Source organism: Physella acuta, unplaced genomic scaffold (genome assembly GCF_028476545.2).
Source record: "Physella acuta isolate Inbredline_101_S28 unplaced genomic scaffold, ASM2847654v3 ptg000017l, whole genome shotgun sequence".
Classification (NCBI taxonomy): domain Eukaryota; kingdom Metazoa; phylum Mollusca; class Gastropoda; family Physidae; genus Physella; species Physella acuta.
In genome coordinates, this window is record NW_026731537.1 from 2,230,456 (window position 1) to 2,248,344 (window position 17,889).

Below are 17,889 nucleotides of genomic sequence, written 5' to 3' on the forward strand. Positions count from 1 at the left end.
ATCTAATACAAAACGTCTAAATATAAAGAAAAAATTAAAATTAAAAACCAACCTGAAACTGAAAATGCAATTGTGTAATTAAATGATGATTCAAGGGATTTTTTTTTCTCGGCGTGGTGGGCTGAGGGGACGAGGGGGGGGGGGGGGAGAGGGGGAATTTTTTTTTTTTTAAGTAGAGCTGAAATGAATTTGGGATTACAGAGAATTAAAATGATACAAATTTTAAGCAATCGGAAAAGCTATGTTATTACAATGAGACACGTAAAAGCAAACACTCTTCCCTTTCAAACATCTATATCTATACAGTCCTCACTCAATTCGTTTTTTTTTTCCTTTTTTTTTTAATTTTTTTATTAATTCAATTGGTTTAAACATTTAAATCAGTAATAATTATTTATTTGATAGATTTTACACAGCATCAAAGACATGGACATCAATTGCACATACAATAATCAAATGGAGAAAATAAAATGGCACAAGAGCTAGACCAAAATAAGGTGTGCAAACTAGGTTTCTCTTGACTGCCCAGTTTACTGTGCTCTGTCCCTAGCTGAGGAGTCAAAGGTTCACATTGTAGCCGTGGGAGAAGTGTCTCTGCAGTACACATACTGATCTATCATTCCAAAGCTTTCCGTGACACAAAATTGACCCTTGGCAAAGAGGGCACGCTACCTTGAAATGTCCGCCAGTCCGGTTGAGTGGGGGGAGGTGTGTTTGGGGGGGGGGGGGGGTGAGGTGTGTATACATTAGTACAATAGCGAATTACATAAATGGATTACATATTGACGCATCAATTTAGGATTGACTTCTTCGCTTGTCTTTAAAATTAGCATATAAGACTTTTGAAGTTTTTCTATTTTACTATTTACTTAAAGTATTTTACTATTATAAGTATAAAGTAAGGACCATGCAATAGTATTTTTTTTAAATTTATTTATCAAAATATTTATCCGTTAACATACTAAACTTAAATATTATGTGTTCAATTCATGTACATGTGTGGCAAAGAGAATTAAATGTATATTGCCTCCCTTATAAAACAAAATTCGAAAAATAAAAGGGAAGTAATTAGGAAGTATTTACTTTAATATGTAAATTCCTTACTACAGTAGGGGCCTATAGAACTTGTAAGTTTATCGTTCTTTCTCGCGTTAATTCGTGTCTGGTTAGCCAGGGAGAGATAAAAGTTTTCGAACTAAATCAATTGTTGTGAACGGGGTTTCCCATTGATAACAAAAAACATGGCGGCTATTTGTTAGTAGGTCCCGCTTCAAGATTTCAAAATCATCAAACGTTCCAGAAATGCAACAACTGTAAAAACTTTCAACGCTGTTTTGTTCATATGGATGGGAACAAACACATGTGTATGCATTTTTGAATATAAAAGTTTTGTGGCGGTAAGTATATTAATTTTATTTCTTTTGTTGATAGTTTGTCCAAGGCTAGGGGACATTACTCTGACTCTACTCAGTCTTTGCTACGAGACTTAAGATTCCCAGACCTAGACCTAGATCTAGATCTAGATTCTAGAATCTACCTACTAAGATCTACATTGCTTTAATCTAGTTCTAAGAGTATAAGTTCATGAATTAGAATATATTAGATCTAGATTCTAGATCTAGTATTTTAGTGATCTAGATAAAATATTAAAAATATTAAGAAAAGGATGACGGTAAAAACTAAAACAACAGGAAAATGAGGATGACTTCCAGTCTCACTCAGCCTACGACTTACTTTACTTATTAATCGAATCTAGATCTAGATTCTAGATCTAGATATTAGATCTAGATATCTAGAACTTAGACAACAATGTTAATGTTAATAGACCTAGATCTAGCTAGATTACTGAACTAGACTCTAGTAGTCTAGTACTGATTACTCAGTGATTAGGCCTACTGTTTAATATTTTAGAAGTAGGCCTATTATATAGATCTATTAGTTATTTATTAGAAGTAGCTTGTAGATAGATGGCTAGATAGATAGTATTACTAGATCTAGATAGAGATAGTAGAATAGATCTAGATTCTAGTTGCAGATGGTAGTATGGTAGGCCCTAGATCTAAAATCTAGATCTAGAGAATCTAGTAGATCTAGATCTAGATAGATTCTAGATCTAGATTAGATCTAGTTTAGGTAAAACCTACCCTAGTTAAGTTTAGTAAGAGCTAGTAATGCCTAGTAAGGCTAACCTGTTTTTAATTTTAAATTAATTTTTTTATATCTAGAATCTAGACTAGATCTACTCTAGCTATTTACTAGATCTAGATCAGTAGCCAGTAGAGTGATTAGAGTAGTAGTAGAGTGTAGTGTAGAGTACTGTAGACTATTGTAGAGTGTAGGTACAAATAACTAGACTGAAACTAAATTAGACTAGAATCTAGGTCTAGATACATTTAGGGCTTACAGACTTATCAGACTACAGTGTTGCAATGAGTAGATCTAGTAATATATAGATTAAATTTAGTTTGAAATTGTTACAGTAGTGCTACTACTTTTCTAAGTAGTAAGTAGTGTAGACTACTAGAAGAGCAAGATGATAGATCTCCATCAAGCTACAATAGAGTTTAGTTAGTAGTTAGTTAGTCATAGTAATAGTACCAAAAGCAGTGTAAGTAGCACAGTAAAAAAAAAAGTATTACTAGGCCATCTATTATTGTATTAGGCCCTTTTATTTTTAGCAAGTTAAAGTTTGGTTAAGTACTAGTCTTCTAGCAAGTTGCCTAGTAGTAAACTTATAAACTAGATCATGTGTATTAGTACTATTAGACTTGTAGGCTAGTCTTGTTAGTCTAGACCAGGGACTATAAAATCTACAATTGATAATTTTCGGCCTTTTAGTATAAGCCTAATTATTAATGAATTATAGGGTACAAAAATTAATAAATTGGTCAGAGTCAGTATGGTTACAGTTAGCTGTTAATAGAATTAAGTTTTAGATCTATTGACTACAATTTTTAGTTACAAGTAATGAAAATGAAACTAATAGTTTTGTAATAGTTAAGATATGGTTAACTGTAAATCAGATATTTTAGTTTTTAAGACAAGCTAAGTAGATAGAAAACTGAACCTTTACAATAAATTAAACCTTTTATAAATAAATAAATAAATAAATAAATATATATATATATATATATATATATATATATATATATATATATATATATATTAATATCTCATATTAGTTAAATAATTATTTTAATATAATATATGGATAAACTTAATAATTTATTATATTTAAATTCCCTAGGTACTTGGCAAGCAATTTTCTCACACTTTACTGTGGCTATTGGTGCTGATCTTGAGCTAAAGGTGAGCTGAATTTTTTATATAATAAGCCATTTTTCAGCTTAAGCCCAAGTTTGAAACCGATTCAGTGTTCTAATTCTTAAAGAATATGTTGCTACTAAGATTATATACTGTAAGTATTAATATGTATGGCTTGATAGTGGGACTGTCAGACAGTAGCTTTCACATTTCTATCCTAAAAGATAAGAGTTCAGATCCCTGGTTTTAGTCCTGGTATGATGTCCTAAGTCTCATGAGTACCAGCTCTCATGAGTACCTGGCTCAAGATAGGGAAATTAAAGGTGGCTGGGTATATACCTCTGAACACTCTAATTTTACATGCAAATGTCTCAGAAACAGGTGAATTTTAATTCAACTGCTATATTGGCTGTCTGTTTTAATCAATGATTAATTTTTTCATATTACAGAAAGTTGTTAAAAATATTATTTATTTAATTTCTAGGTAAATGGAACAGCATGGATGTGGATTTTTAGACACAAGGAAGCTGAATTTAACTTTTAATGAAGAATTTAAATGATGATTGTCCATGAAAAGAAATATTAATCATATACATTGTAATGCTGTATTGATGCATCTTCTGTTTTAAGTAATTAAAAAACCATCCATTTATGAAATTATTTTCATTTTTTTTTTCAATTTTAAAACTGTAGTTCTGTTTTGTTATTTGAAAACAATGATGAAAGTATACTGAACTGCCATTGAGATATTAATATAAATGCTATTGTTTATAGTTTAATTCTTTCAGAAGCAACTATATTGACATCAAAACTGAATCTTTATTGTACACTAAGTATAAAAGCTTACCCGCAAACCAGTCCATGTCAACAATTTATTGACATTCAAACATTAAATTTTTTTACAGGTGATTTTTCTTAAATAAAACAGACTACTTTCATATGGGATAAGAAACATTTAATTTTGAAATTGATTGGTTTATTAAATTTTAATGGAGCTGAAACTAAAACACTGGGTACAAATTTATTATTACTTTGTTTCTCAGAAAATTGCAAATTTTGAACATAAGAACTGTGGGAAGTAGGCAATGATGTTAAAATATCTCTTGAAACTTGAAGAAATTGTGGAAGGTTTAGAGATAGAAAACAGCATTTCAGAAGATGATGTTTGAAATAATGGTAAAATATCTTTAGCAATTGTCACTGAATAAATATTTTCATTAGACAAATCACATTTAGATATAGAAGAATAAGGTATGTCTTCAGATTTTCTTATCAGCGAAGATCCTGGGTGATTCTCTTTGTTACCATCTGTCAAACGACAAGCCAATTCTGGAAAATTCATTGGGTTCTTTGCCTGGGCAGCTAAATATATTTAAATTAAGTTCATGCAAGGCTTTAGAAACATCAATTGGATAAAACTCTATAATTTCATTAACTTTTTATTAATATCAGCTCCAAAGGAATAATATAAACAAGTTACACATCATCAATAAATCAAATTTGCAGATATTTCCATTTCACCAAACTTTCTCTAAGTCATAATATATATTTTAAATTCATGGCATTTTGTTAGGCTAGATATGTTGACTTTTATTTACCACAATAATCTGATTATATAAATTAGGATTACCCAGCTATCATACATTCTTCTTTTTACTGCCCTCCTTTATGAGGGGGAGGTAAAAATCATCATAAAATGTGTGATGCAATTTACAGATGAACCCTCTCTCTCTCTACCCCTCCCCCTATATATATATATGTATATCTACATAATCTCTAAAATCATGTTGGTACCTCTACCTGTTTGAAAGTTAGGCCCATTTCCTTAAACTGTTTCTGTGTGGATCTTCTCCATGGGGGTCATCTATAAATGACGTCACGCACTTTTTTGACGATTTTTACCTCCCCCCCTCCCCCTACACATCGTCACAAAAAGCCAGACCCCCACCCCCTAAAATGAAGTCACACAGTACTAGATTCTAGATCTAAATTACTACAGTTGCCTACACTCTAGATTTAGTTCTTAAGTTCTACAACAAGACTACACTAAACTTCGCTAGATCTAGAATAATCTAGATTCTATATATAAATTGATATTGAACATATTCTAGTCTACCTGTCTTAAAGTAAATAGCCTATTTAGTAATTTAGTAATTAAATCCACTCAACTACACTGTAAAATAAAAGAAACTAGATCTAGAATCAAGATCTCTAGACTACTCTTGAGTATATAAATTAAAAATAAATCCTGTATGTTGTATGTTACTGTCTAAGTCGGAATTTTCAAGAGGGTTTTTTTTAAGTCATAGATCTAGATATAGAATTCTAGATCTAGAAATCTAGACTCTAGATCTAGGCTATATATATTTATTAATTAAATTAGGCTTGATTTCAGATTTACGATTGAAATCTTTTAGGCCTATACTATAAATATCATATTTTATATAGATTATAGATGTATTATTATTATACAGGTTGTATTCTAGATCTATCTAGATCTATATAAAATATAATATATTTGTGTGTGTGTGTTATTTTAAACCTAATTTACTTAAAACAACTTATTGTCGGAGTTTTTTTTATTTCAAAAACGAAAGTAGATTTCATAACTTAAAAAAAAAATTAATAAAAAATATTCACATTTGGTTTGAAAAAACAAAAAAACGCCAGCTGGCAACTACCGGAGCGAGAACTTGGTAAGCTACTTTAACAACTTACAAGCCCAATATCACATATGGTACACTATAATAAAATGTATGATAAAACCCAAGCAGAATCTGTTTATTTATAAAAGAGCAGGAGCTGAACAGGCCAAGTTGTGAGCTGATGAGACTTGCTTAGTATAACACTATATGGGAGGTCTACAGTGAGACAGTAACACCCCCCTTCCCCCATCAATACAGGCGACTTCCAATCAGCCGAGTTCCCGTCTATACAGCCGAGGTCCCATGTCCCCCACCCATTTATACAGCCGAGGTCCCATGGCCACCCCCCACCCATCTATACAGCCGAGGTCCCAAGTCCCCCCCCCCCCACCCATCTATACAGCCGAGGTCCAATGTACCCCCCACCCATCTATACAGCCGAAGTCCCATGTCACCCCCTACCCATCTATACAGCCGAGGTCCCTCCCCCCCACCCATCTATACACCCGAGTTCCGATCAGCCGTGTTCCCAACAACCCAGTCCCCATCTATATACCCGAATTCCCATGTATACAGCCGAGCTATACATCCGGCCTATGAGAGGAAACATACGTGTAGTTTCCTTACTGAACCCCTACCCTGGGGGCGTGACATAAAGTTTCCTTACTGAACCCCTACCCTGGGGGCGTGACATAACGTTTCCTTACTGAACCCCCTACCCTGGTGGAGGCGTGACTTACGTGTAAAGTTTCTTACTGAACCCCTACCCTGGGAGCGTGACATACGTGTAAAGTTTCTTACTGAACCCCCTACTCTGGAGGCGTGACATACTTGTAAAGTTTCCTTACTGAACCCCTACCCTGGGGGCGTGACATAAAATTTCCTTACTGAACCCCTACCCTGGTGGAGGCGTGACATACGTGTAAAGTTCCTTACTGAATCCCCTACCCTGGTGGAGGCGTGACATACGTGTAAAGTTTCCTTACTGAACCCCTACCCTGGGGGCGTGACATAAAGTTTCCTGACTGAACCCCTACCCTGGTGGAGGCGTGACATACGTGTAAAATTTCCTCACTGAACCCCGTACCCTGGGAGCGTGACATACGTGTAAAGTTTCCTTACTGAACCCCCTACCCTGGGGGCGGGGACGGAAGTGTCTGTGTTATTACGCGATATAAAATTATTTGACTGCTGCGACTACGTTTCAATCAAGAACTCGTTTAACGCGCCAAGGGCTGTTTTTTCTAATATGTTATTTTCTGATGCTCCACTGTGGGTCGATGTTCAATTTTTGTCCTTAGAAGATAAGGTTGACGCAAGGTTTTATTTTAGAAGACCAAGTTCAACACGGATCAAGTTAGTTTAGTATGTCGACAAGATGGTCTCATACAAAGCTTTGGTTAGTGATCTCATGGTGTAATGCCATTTCTTGACTTAGGCAACTTCAAGAGAAGCGTGGGTGATTGTAGTGTTTCATTCCATTAAAATTATTGTTCGCTTTCCTACGTAAAATGTCTTGCTTTCATTAACGTCCATACTATATGTAAGTTAGTTCTAATGGTAAACTGTATCAGGAGTGTGGCATGTGTATTGGTGGATTATTTCTTGGTGGATTATGTCTTGGTGGATTATGTTTTAGTAGATTATGTATTGGTAGATTATGTCTTGGTGGATTATGTTTTAGTAGATTATGTTTTGGTAGATTATGTCTTGGTGGATTATGTTTTAGTAGATTATGTTTTGGTAGATTATGTCTTGGTGGATTATGTCTTAGTGGATTATGTCTTGGTGGATTATGTCTTAGGGGATCCTTTCTTGGTGGATCCTTTCCTTGTGGATTCTAGTTTGGTGGATACTATCTTGGTGGATCCTGTCCTTGTGGACACTGTCTTTGTGGATTTTGTTTTGGTGGAGACTGTCTTGTGATATATCTCGTCTTGGTGGATATGTCTTTGGTGTATCTTCAACATCTAGCTTAGAACCCATGTCGTAAACTGCTTGTATAACCATCGGTCTCTGCCTCCCTTCTGAACTCACTGTACTGGAGTTAAAAAAAAAGGTTGTGACCCTTGACCTATACTGACTTCCCTCCCCTATTTCCCCACTCGTGACGTCATTATATTTCTACTCGTCACATCCGGCAGGGAGCAGATGAGAATCTCGACCGATGTGACTGGTTCGGTGCAGTAGAAAATTGTCTTTCTTAAAATAACCAGACGACGTGACGTCACTCTACAGACGGCAAATAGACTGGAAGCTTCCAGAAACATTCGGCTAGTGGTGGTCGAACTTGGGACTGTCGGTTGGGGATGGATGAAGTCATGTTTACATTTCGCGTCACTGGTCATGTGACAAGATACTTTCCTTTGTATTGGACAAAAGCAGGAATACACGTGTTAAGCTACATACTCAGTGATTTGAAGACCTCATTGTACAATGTTGAGGGACGTAACACAGACTCGTTAACGTCCATCAGACATAAAGAGTTAAAGACCTCGTGATTACAATTGTAGGGAGGACAGACATCCTTCAGTGACGTCCCACAGTATGTAATATGTAATGAGACGTGCAGCTGTATTGATCAAACACAATTTCCAACCTTGACTTGATGGCAGCTATATTGCTGTATTAAGGCAGCTATATAGCTGTATTTACGGCAGTTATATTGCTGTATTTACGGCAGTTATATTGCTGTATTTATGGCAGCTATATTGCTGTATTTACTCTCCAACTAGTCTTGGCTATTTCATGGCAGCTATATTGCTTTGACCAGTACACAGATAATTAGCTAAATAATCATTTCGCTAGCTTGTGTTGGACTACACATAAAAGATGTTCTTGCTACCGCATATTTTTTCAGTCACACCTAATTTACTTGCTGGCTATTGCCAATTAGTTGCAACTGTTATTTTTTCTTCTGTTCTAAAAACAAATGGCGCTTAATGTTATTGTTTTTGTTTTGTTTTTTTAATGTATGGCAAATTTACAATTTTATTAAATATTTCAAAAAATCTAAAAATAGTCGAGATGAAATTCCTCCATTTTTAAAGATCTCTCGAGATTGCGGATGTACCTGTTTAAATGTTCATGTTGTGTGTTAAACGCTGGTTCCAGATCACTGACTTCTGCTCATGTAAAACAAGGGAGGGAAGAATGTTTGAACAACCTTGACAAATTATCTCCCTTCTGGCACTAGCTCATTTAGTCATCACAACGGCAATCAATGGATGGCAACATCACGACGGCAATCAATGGATGGCAACATCACGACGATATGCAGCTCTGGGGGTTCACGTGTGTTTTTGTACCGTGGGGGTCAGGGTAGAGGGGTAAAAATGTGTTTCCTTAATGTAAATGTTAGGGGGGGGGTTAAAGACAAGTATACCACAGACAACTGATAAGAGTTGCTGCTATTGTTTTGCTGGTACCATAGCCTACCTACATATCTACAACTCTCACCTACAACAGCCGATATACTTGTTGAGAACAACATCATAGCCTGCACGTGTAAAACATTTCTCCGTAGAACTGGAATAAACTAATCCAATTGATCCACTGTACTTCATCCAATGGAACATCCATTTGACGAGTCCGATGAAGATCCAGGTTCACTTCATCCAATTATTCCATGCAGCTTCACCGTTGATGTAAGATATATTCTCCTTGCCCCCCCCCCACCCCCACTCACCCCTTCCCTATCTCTTTATTACAGATGCCCTGTTGCAATCCCTCCTAAATTTCCTCTGACAAGCCCATTCAGCCGTCGCTATTTGCCCGAGCTGCATAAGTGGACATCTAGCCGGGGATTTGTCCAGGCCGGCAAACACTCTTGAACTGGACATCCAAGGCGGGGATTCAGTCGTCAGTGGGGTCATTGAATTAGTGGACAGGGGTCATCTTACACGTCAGTGACGGACAGCTCGTGATGGTCTGTCAACCAATTCATGGAATACACGAACAATTTGAATGAGGATATTACAAGTACCGCACAAAATGATTTGATAACCTGTTTTAAAACCTTAAAGTACCGCACAAAATGATTTGACAACCATTATTGCAACCCTAAAATCTTTACACAGTATACAATACAATTTGTCAAATTTTTTGTCTACGATGTGACAATTAGGGTCACAACAGGTGACGTAAGGGTCATTTACACCAAACATACTATGACTGTGACGACATGTCTGCTATTGCAGCCTCAGGTCAACGTGACACAGAACCTCAGACTCTTCCCCCCCCCCCCCCCCCCCATACAGCGGTACATGCGATAATCCCCCATTTACATCCAAAAATAAAATTATTGTCACTGCTAACACCCAAATGCTAAACAATTCTACTGGTTACATCAAGATTACAGAAACATTTCTGTTGGTTATATTATACATTTAGGTACAAAACGTTTAAGCTATTTACAGTACAAGAATATCTCTACTGTTCACATTACGTTAAAAATAGTTGTTGTTTATACATTTAGATACAGAAACGGTTACGCTATTTATGGCACAAAAATATTTCCACTGTTTACATTACGATACTACAAAATGTGTAGTGTTTTTTATATTACAACCCCATGACCCCCCCCCCCTTTCCGTGATCTACACCCAGCACCTTCCCGCCCCAGATTAGATCTACCCAGATAGAGCCAGAGCCGAACCTGTCATTGCCAGGCGTTAAACCAGCAGGGGCGACAATGGCAGTAAGGGGAGATAATGACTGCAAGTGAAAGCAAGGGAGATAATGTGCCTCTTTAAAATAAATCTTTTCACTCATTTAAAATTACGTTCAGGCGACATTTTCCTTCATTTTACCAGTATATTTTTTTTTAGTATTGTGCAAAAAAAAATTAAATATCATTACGGCCGCGCGGCAAATCAATACATTGTGAGGAAAAAGTTCAAAACTGAACCAATCCAATATAAAACCATCTGTTTCAAAGGTTAGAAAAAGTGGTCCTGCTGTCTGTAGCGTTTTGATATGAGGGTATCTCACAGACGTTCGCTCCGTCCATTACGTCGTGCGTTATGTAAACTGAATGTGGAGCAGAGAGGCCGTGTCAGGACTAATGGTCTCCGGGAGAATTGGACTTTATGGCCGCCATGGTCGGGGGGAGACATTAAACGTCAAAAAATTGACGCGCAATATGGCCTTTTCTCAATCTCAGGAACATGGTAAAGAAACGGCACAAATTGCACAATTTTGGTCGTGTTTTTTTTTCTTACTTTATCGTTCGGGTAATTTTTTTCAAAAGTGTTTTTAAGTAAGTCAAAAGATATTTTATAAGATGTCTGTAAAAAATATTTGAAACCTAATTTCGGTGGGGAAAAACTAAATTTTTTAATGTCTAGTAAGGAAATGGAATTTTTCACAAGTCCTTAAGATAGAGATGACGCAATGTTTTTATGTTTTTTGTAGGATTTGGTGGGAAAATTTGAAAAAATGTGTCATGATTGAATGTTTTTTTTTTTGTCATGATAGAATGGTGTATGTGTTTTTATCATGATAGAATAGTGTATTAATTTTTCCTTATTTTACTTTCTCGTATACCGAGTGTATAAGAAATGTAATTCGTGCTAAAACTCTCGACGTGTAACACCTTCTTGAGTCGGAAAAGCAGTTTTACAATCTTGTCCAGTGTTTCTTCCAGACTTTTTTCTCCGGGGGGGGGGGGGGGGCACTTGAAATTTTCGGGGGGGGGTAGACTTTCTTCGGGGGGGGGGGGGCGGACACTGTTAAAAGTATATATTTTCTATATAAATTATATAATTTTCATTTAGTTCGGGGGGGGGGCGGTAGAATTTTTTCGGGGGGGGGGGGGGGGGCTTCGCCACCCTGAAGAGATGCCTGGAAGAAACTCTGATCTTGTCTGTATGGCTGTATGTATGAGTGTTTGTATCATGAGTACAGTTTCAGTTATGAGGACGAAATTTCATATATAAGAATGATATACTATACGTCGGTTTCTTTCAACTTTTGAGCGACCTCTGGTAACTGAAAATGTACTGTATTCTATTTCTTATTTGTCAAAAACCTTTAGAATATTGTATATCATATTATCTTAAAGCTGCATATTCTAGCAACGTTTCGCCCCGAGAGGTTTGTCACAACACTCAACACCCCCCCCCCCTCCCTTTCCTCTAGCCCGACTTGTCTGGTAATTGGTAGGGCCATGGCAGTTGGTAGGGCCATGGTAGTTGGTAGTGCCATGGTAGTTGGTAGTGACATGGTAGTTGGTAGTGACATGGTAGTTGGTAGTGACATGGTAGTTGGTAGGGCCATGGTAGTTGGTAGTGCCAGTCCTACACTGTTATATAACATACGAGTTAGATTAAGGTTGATCACTCCCACTGTATTTATTATATCCCAGTGTTTGGTTGACAGGTTGTCTAGTTTTCTAGCTGGTTGGTTGTGGTCTAGTCTATCTGGTTGTCTGATTGTGTTCTATCCTATCTGCCATATAGTCTATTATATCTGGTTGGCTGGTTGTTGTATATCCTAGATGCCGTGTGCTCTACTATATCTGGTTGTGGTCTAGTGTATCTGGTTGTCTGATAATATCCTATCTGTCCTATAGTCTATTATATCTGGTTGTCTGGTTGTTGTATATCCCATCTACCCTGTGGTCTACTATATCTTGTTAGCCGGTTGTGGTTTAGTTTATCTGGTTGTCTAGTTGGGAGTCTATTTTTCTCTTTGAATTTCGACCAATTTCTAATGGAGTGATTTCTTCCAAATTTTCCGCCCATGTACAACGCAAGAAAATCTCATTTTCAGACTGCGTTAATATTAAATTGGTCATTTAAAATTAATTTGATTTTTTTTCAGCAACAAACAGGGAAATAACTGGGTAGTAACGAAATGATCCGCTACATTTCGTCTCAAGACTTTCACGAAAGTTTATCTTCAGCCTGCTGAATGATTGTAGGAAAAAAAGTCACAGGAAAAAAAACACAGGAAAAAAAAACAGAAAAAAAGTCACAGGAAAAAAAGTCACAGGAAAAAAAGTCACAGGAAAAAAAGTCACAGGAAAAAAAGTCACAAATATATATTTGCATGATATGTGTTAATACTTTTATGTATTAAATATTTAGAGAGTGCAAATTAACTTAGGATTAATTAAATGTAATGTAATGTGTGTAGGCTGTATAAGCATAGGAATTTTTATAATTCATCTAAAAATATTTATTATGAAGTATGTAGATTGTAATTATGTTAAACTTAAGATTAGTAGCATTTAATAGAATGCTCCAAAGTCCACAGTTTTCATCGTGTGTTTTTTTAAAATACCAATATTAAATTACCGTGAAATGGTAAGTTCATCTGACTTGCTGCCCTCAACTCATGGCAACAATAGTTATGTTTAGTTCAACCACCTTTACTGCCCACCTTTATCACGCTCATTACACAACAAAACTTAGGATCAAAACAGAAAGCCGACAAGGTTCAAAGGCTGTCATTGACGCGTAACGTCAACAACACAAAATATGTTCGGGCAATGCCTACTGAGGAGAGGCCGACCAGAGAATAGCCTACGGCAAAATTTGCCTAAATTTCTTTTATAATTAACTTTTCTACCGCGTATTTAACTAAACACGTAACAAGTTGAGATTGTTGTGTAAATTATCTTAGAGTATTTTTACTTACAATTGTTATAAATCATAATGCTTTTAACGTCTATAAATAATTTATGCTATCAAAAAATACAACCAACAACAATAAACATACAAAATTTTACAATTCTTAACAAATTAATAAAAAGATTTCTAAAAAGATTTTTTGTGACTTTTTTTCTGTGACTTTATTTCTGTGACTTTTTTTCCGATAAAATTTTTCCACTGTGACTTTTTTTCTGTGACTTTTTTCCTAGCAAAAACTGTGACTTTTTTTCTGTGTTTTTTTTTTCCTGTGACTTTTTTTCCGTTTACCTACTGAATGTCGTGGTAGACGTGGTAGACCAAATGTCTGTTGACCAAATGTCGTGATACTATTTTTATTCTTAAAATATCAGTATAGTATTATTTTTTACATTATTTAAAACCTAAAGTCTAAAAACCAAATTGTAGTATAGTACCAAGCGCAAAAAATAACAATATAAACATGCGATTCTCAAGTTATAATGATTGTAGCAGAGGTGATCGATAATATTTATTGGGAAGATTTATAAAAATATTGGTTTTCTTATTGTCGGTGCATTTAAAAAATGTATTGTAAATATACTGGTTTTATTATCATGATTTTATGGTGTTTTCATTTTATCATGATTAAATGTTGCTTGTGTTTTTATCATCAAAGAATGGTACATATATTTTGATTAAGATCGATATGTTAGCACTACATTTTGCTGAATGTTCAACTACAGGCTCTACACTGTCCAAAATCTCCCGCGGTTCCTCAAAAGTTTACCAGAACTAATGATCTTCCTACATCCATATGAAGCTAACATTTCCCAGAATTCCTCAAAGATTTGCCAGAAAAAAAGGATCTAACTACTTGTACATGAGTTGCAAAAACACGCAGACTTGTGTTGTTGGTTGTTATAGTGACGTCACGGAATCCTCCACCCTCTACGGGGATCACGTGTCATGTATGAACCAATGATTACATATACCACAACAAGTAGATCTCTACCCACATACCATTTTAAAACAAAACTAAAATTTCTTATTGTAAGCATGAGAAACTTTTTAAATTTATTTCCAGGCCTGAATAAAAAAGTCTCCAGCAGAATTTAAAGAAGCAGAAACCTGCGCGTCACAACTTATTAGCAAACACAATAACAATTCTGTGTTTTGAATCAAGTTTTTGAATTTACAATTTCGGAAATTCCCAAATGAGCTATCTCCTAAAAGGATTTTCCCATTTCTAATATTGTTTACATTTTTTTTAAAGTTTCTTGTCCAATGAGCCTCCATGCTAAGTTTGAGATTAAAGGGAAATAATGCAGTGTAAAAGTTACCCACGGGTGAAGTTGATCCGTAACATTTTCTTATTGAACATTGGCGTCGTGATGCTGCTGTTGTAGCGGTCCGACTCGACTGATATGTTAAACCGACCTTTTGTCTAGTCGTGGTCTTCACACTGACCCCACGGGACACGCGAGCCCCGGGGTCAGGCAGACAGCACTGGTCAGCGTCATGTAAGGCCGGTTAGGCCTGGTCATCTGATGATATAACTGTTTTTGAGAATCCCCCCACCCCCCCCCCCCAACATTTGACGTGTTAAACCCGGTATCAACGACAACAGAACCCTAACCCATTTTAAAACTAACCCATAACTTAAACCCATGCCCTAACTTATCCAAGGTCCTTTCCGTAACTTAAACCCATGGCCCTAACTTATCCAAGGTCCTATGTCTAAAGTAATCAGTTAATCTAACCACAAAGAGAATGCATTTTATGGGCCCATAAATAGTATTTGATGCATGATATATTTATATTGTGAGAGAGAGAGTGAAAATAGAGAGGAAAGAGAAAGCAATAGAGCACCATATGAAGGCGGCAGTGTAAATGATATATTAAACCTACCTGTCACGCAAGTTTAAATTCCTCTGACGCTGTAGACAAACAAACAGATCCGGATGTGGAAAAATACAAGCACAGACTGGAATTTCGGCGGTCCTGGAGGCGAGAGCGAGGTCTGGAATAAAATAGAGCTCTGAGAAGCGAGAGAGACAGGGGGGGGGAGTAATTGATCAAGATGAGAGAAAAAAAAAGTGGCGTGTATTGGAAATATTATGCTGGGTGGTAAATAGGGGGAAGTAAATAGAATGGGGGTGGGGTGGGAGGGGCTGGGTGGAGTGGGGTGGGGTCAACAGACGGGAGGGAAGATATTTATTTTTAAATCTTATCTATGTTTATGATGGGTGTTTTTCAAACTAAATACATGATCTGTATTAGAATAAAAAGATAACCTATAATCTAAAAGATAACAAAGTATGTAACAGTTTGGTTATTGCTTCAATGTTATACAATAATACACCATAGGAAAGAACAATAAAATAAAATCTGAACTAAACAATTAGTTAAACAATGGAAGAAGTTTGGCAGACTTTTGACTAGCAAATACATAAAACGTAAACAATTTTCATGTGTAAAAGATCAGTTACCTACTACGGTGGTTAAGATACACCTATTGATGAGCGAGTATAACAAAAATCTGCTCACACCAACACAACAAAAGGTGTTGATGTGACGACAACGTGGAGAATGTTCTTTTTTTTAACACCCCCCTTCCCCCCTCCCCCCCCCCCCCCCGACACAAAACGTGTTTACCAAATAGCGCTGGTATGTACGCGCCGAAGAAATTGTCAGAATACATTCTGTAATAAAAGTCACGGTGATGCTCGCGAGTTGTGTAAACAATTACTTCCCCAGAAAAGCATCAAGACAAAAACTGCAGACTTTAAAAGTTGTTTGGATGATGCGGGTATTGGCAGACTCAACAAAAGTAGTGGTGTGATTGGCATCGAGAGTACTGTAAGTCTGATCTATGTCTGCAAGTATTGCGTCCAAGTTCAACTGAACATCGACAAAATGAACAAAAACTGAACATCGACAGAATGAACAAAAACCGAGAAGTTGATGATGAACAGGTTGGCGCTTGATGATCATACATCAAGTGTGTTGACGTGGGGGTGGGGGAGTTGGGTGGGGGGGGGGGGGCTCAGGGTGAACATAAAGACTAGGTGTTAAAATCTTGTGGGCGGCGTGAGGTCGTAGAAAACAGTTGCTGCTCCATTTGTCTTGATGGGTCGGAGAACGGTCGCTCGGACAGTCGCTGGTCCAACTCTCGGGGGTGTAGTGACCAACTGATTTATGGGGGGGGGGGGGGGGGGTCTGGTGTGGGGTGCCACAGGATCTGGTGTGGGGTACCCCGGGATCTGGAAGATTTCACCGGCCTCGCAAAACCCTGGATTCTTGCTGACATCAGTGAGAAAAGTAGGTCACAAGTCAGTTATCTGTGCTGGTCTAATGGATGGACAATTGGGGAAATTTAAATTAGTCTATTTTTAGCGTGTGCTATTTAAGGTGAGTGGAGGGGGGTGAGATTTTTTCGAATTTTTGTGATAGGAATTTTTATCTCAACATGTAAGGGTTTCTTTGGTGTAGTGTTACGGTGACTGTTACTTTCTGAAGACCGTCGGGTTTGGTGTAGTGTTATGATGACTGTTACTGTCTGAAGACAGTCGGGTTTGGTGTAGTGTTATGGTGACTGTCACTGTCTGAAGACCGTAGGGTTTACTGATGTCTACTTCTATAACTGTGGATACGGCCTACAACACTAGCTGGACAACATGGTCCCTAGACAGACACAGACTCTCATCCTCAACATTTTTGTTTCAGTTTCAATCGATCAACTGGATTTTTTTTCTTGCCTTTTCCACTTGCTGTTTTGAAATCGTTTTTAAAAAGTAAACGCGTTTTGAAATAATTAAAGGCCAAAAATTGCCTAAGAGTTGATTTATTTCACAACCTAGTCAGTCGAGTGATTGGCGATAAAAATAAAAACTAATTTCCCGGAACTAAGGGGGGGGGGAACCCAGGCTACAACTTGCAAGACAAATGACCACTTTAAAAATGAGAATCCCTGCCACACCCCTGTGACATCTAAATGACAGATCCTCCGGATGACATAACCAATCAGTCACGAGCCAAACAATCCGTCCCGTGCGACACATCCAATCATTCATATCCCCCAATCCTTCCTCCCACAAACGCCGTTTCGCCATGCAATAAATCTACTCCAATCTATTTCCAACACCATTCTATTCAGATCCCTAATACGTTATTAATTACACATCCAGCCTGTTTCTAATTCAATTCTTAATCTATTCCTAATCTACGAACCCAATCTATTTCCAATCTATTTTGTTTTCTGTCCGTGAAATATTTGACGTTTTAATCTCCTGGCAGCGATAAAAGTGAAAATATTGATGCATTCTAAACGAGGAATAGATACGGCCCAGACTAGCAGATGGACT

The 17,889-nt window shown here is 36.9% G+C and overlaps 1 long non-coding RNA gene across 1 annotated transcript; it reads left to right on the forward strand.

Annotated features, from left to right (window-relative positions):
- Positions 1 to 1,123: 1,123 nt before the first annotated feature.
- On the forward strand, positions 1,124 to 3,936 carry LOC131936943 (uncharacterized). The gene is made up of 3 exons (XR_009386128.1): positions 1,124 to 1,397; positions 3,248 to 3,309; positions 3,749 to 3,936. It is a non-coding gene; the product is annotated as an uncharacterized LOC131936943 (long non-coding RNA).
- The last annotated feature ends 13,953 nt before the right edge of the window (positions 3,937 to 17,889 follow it).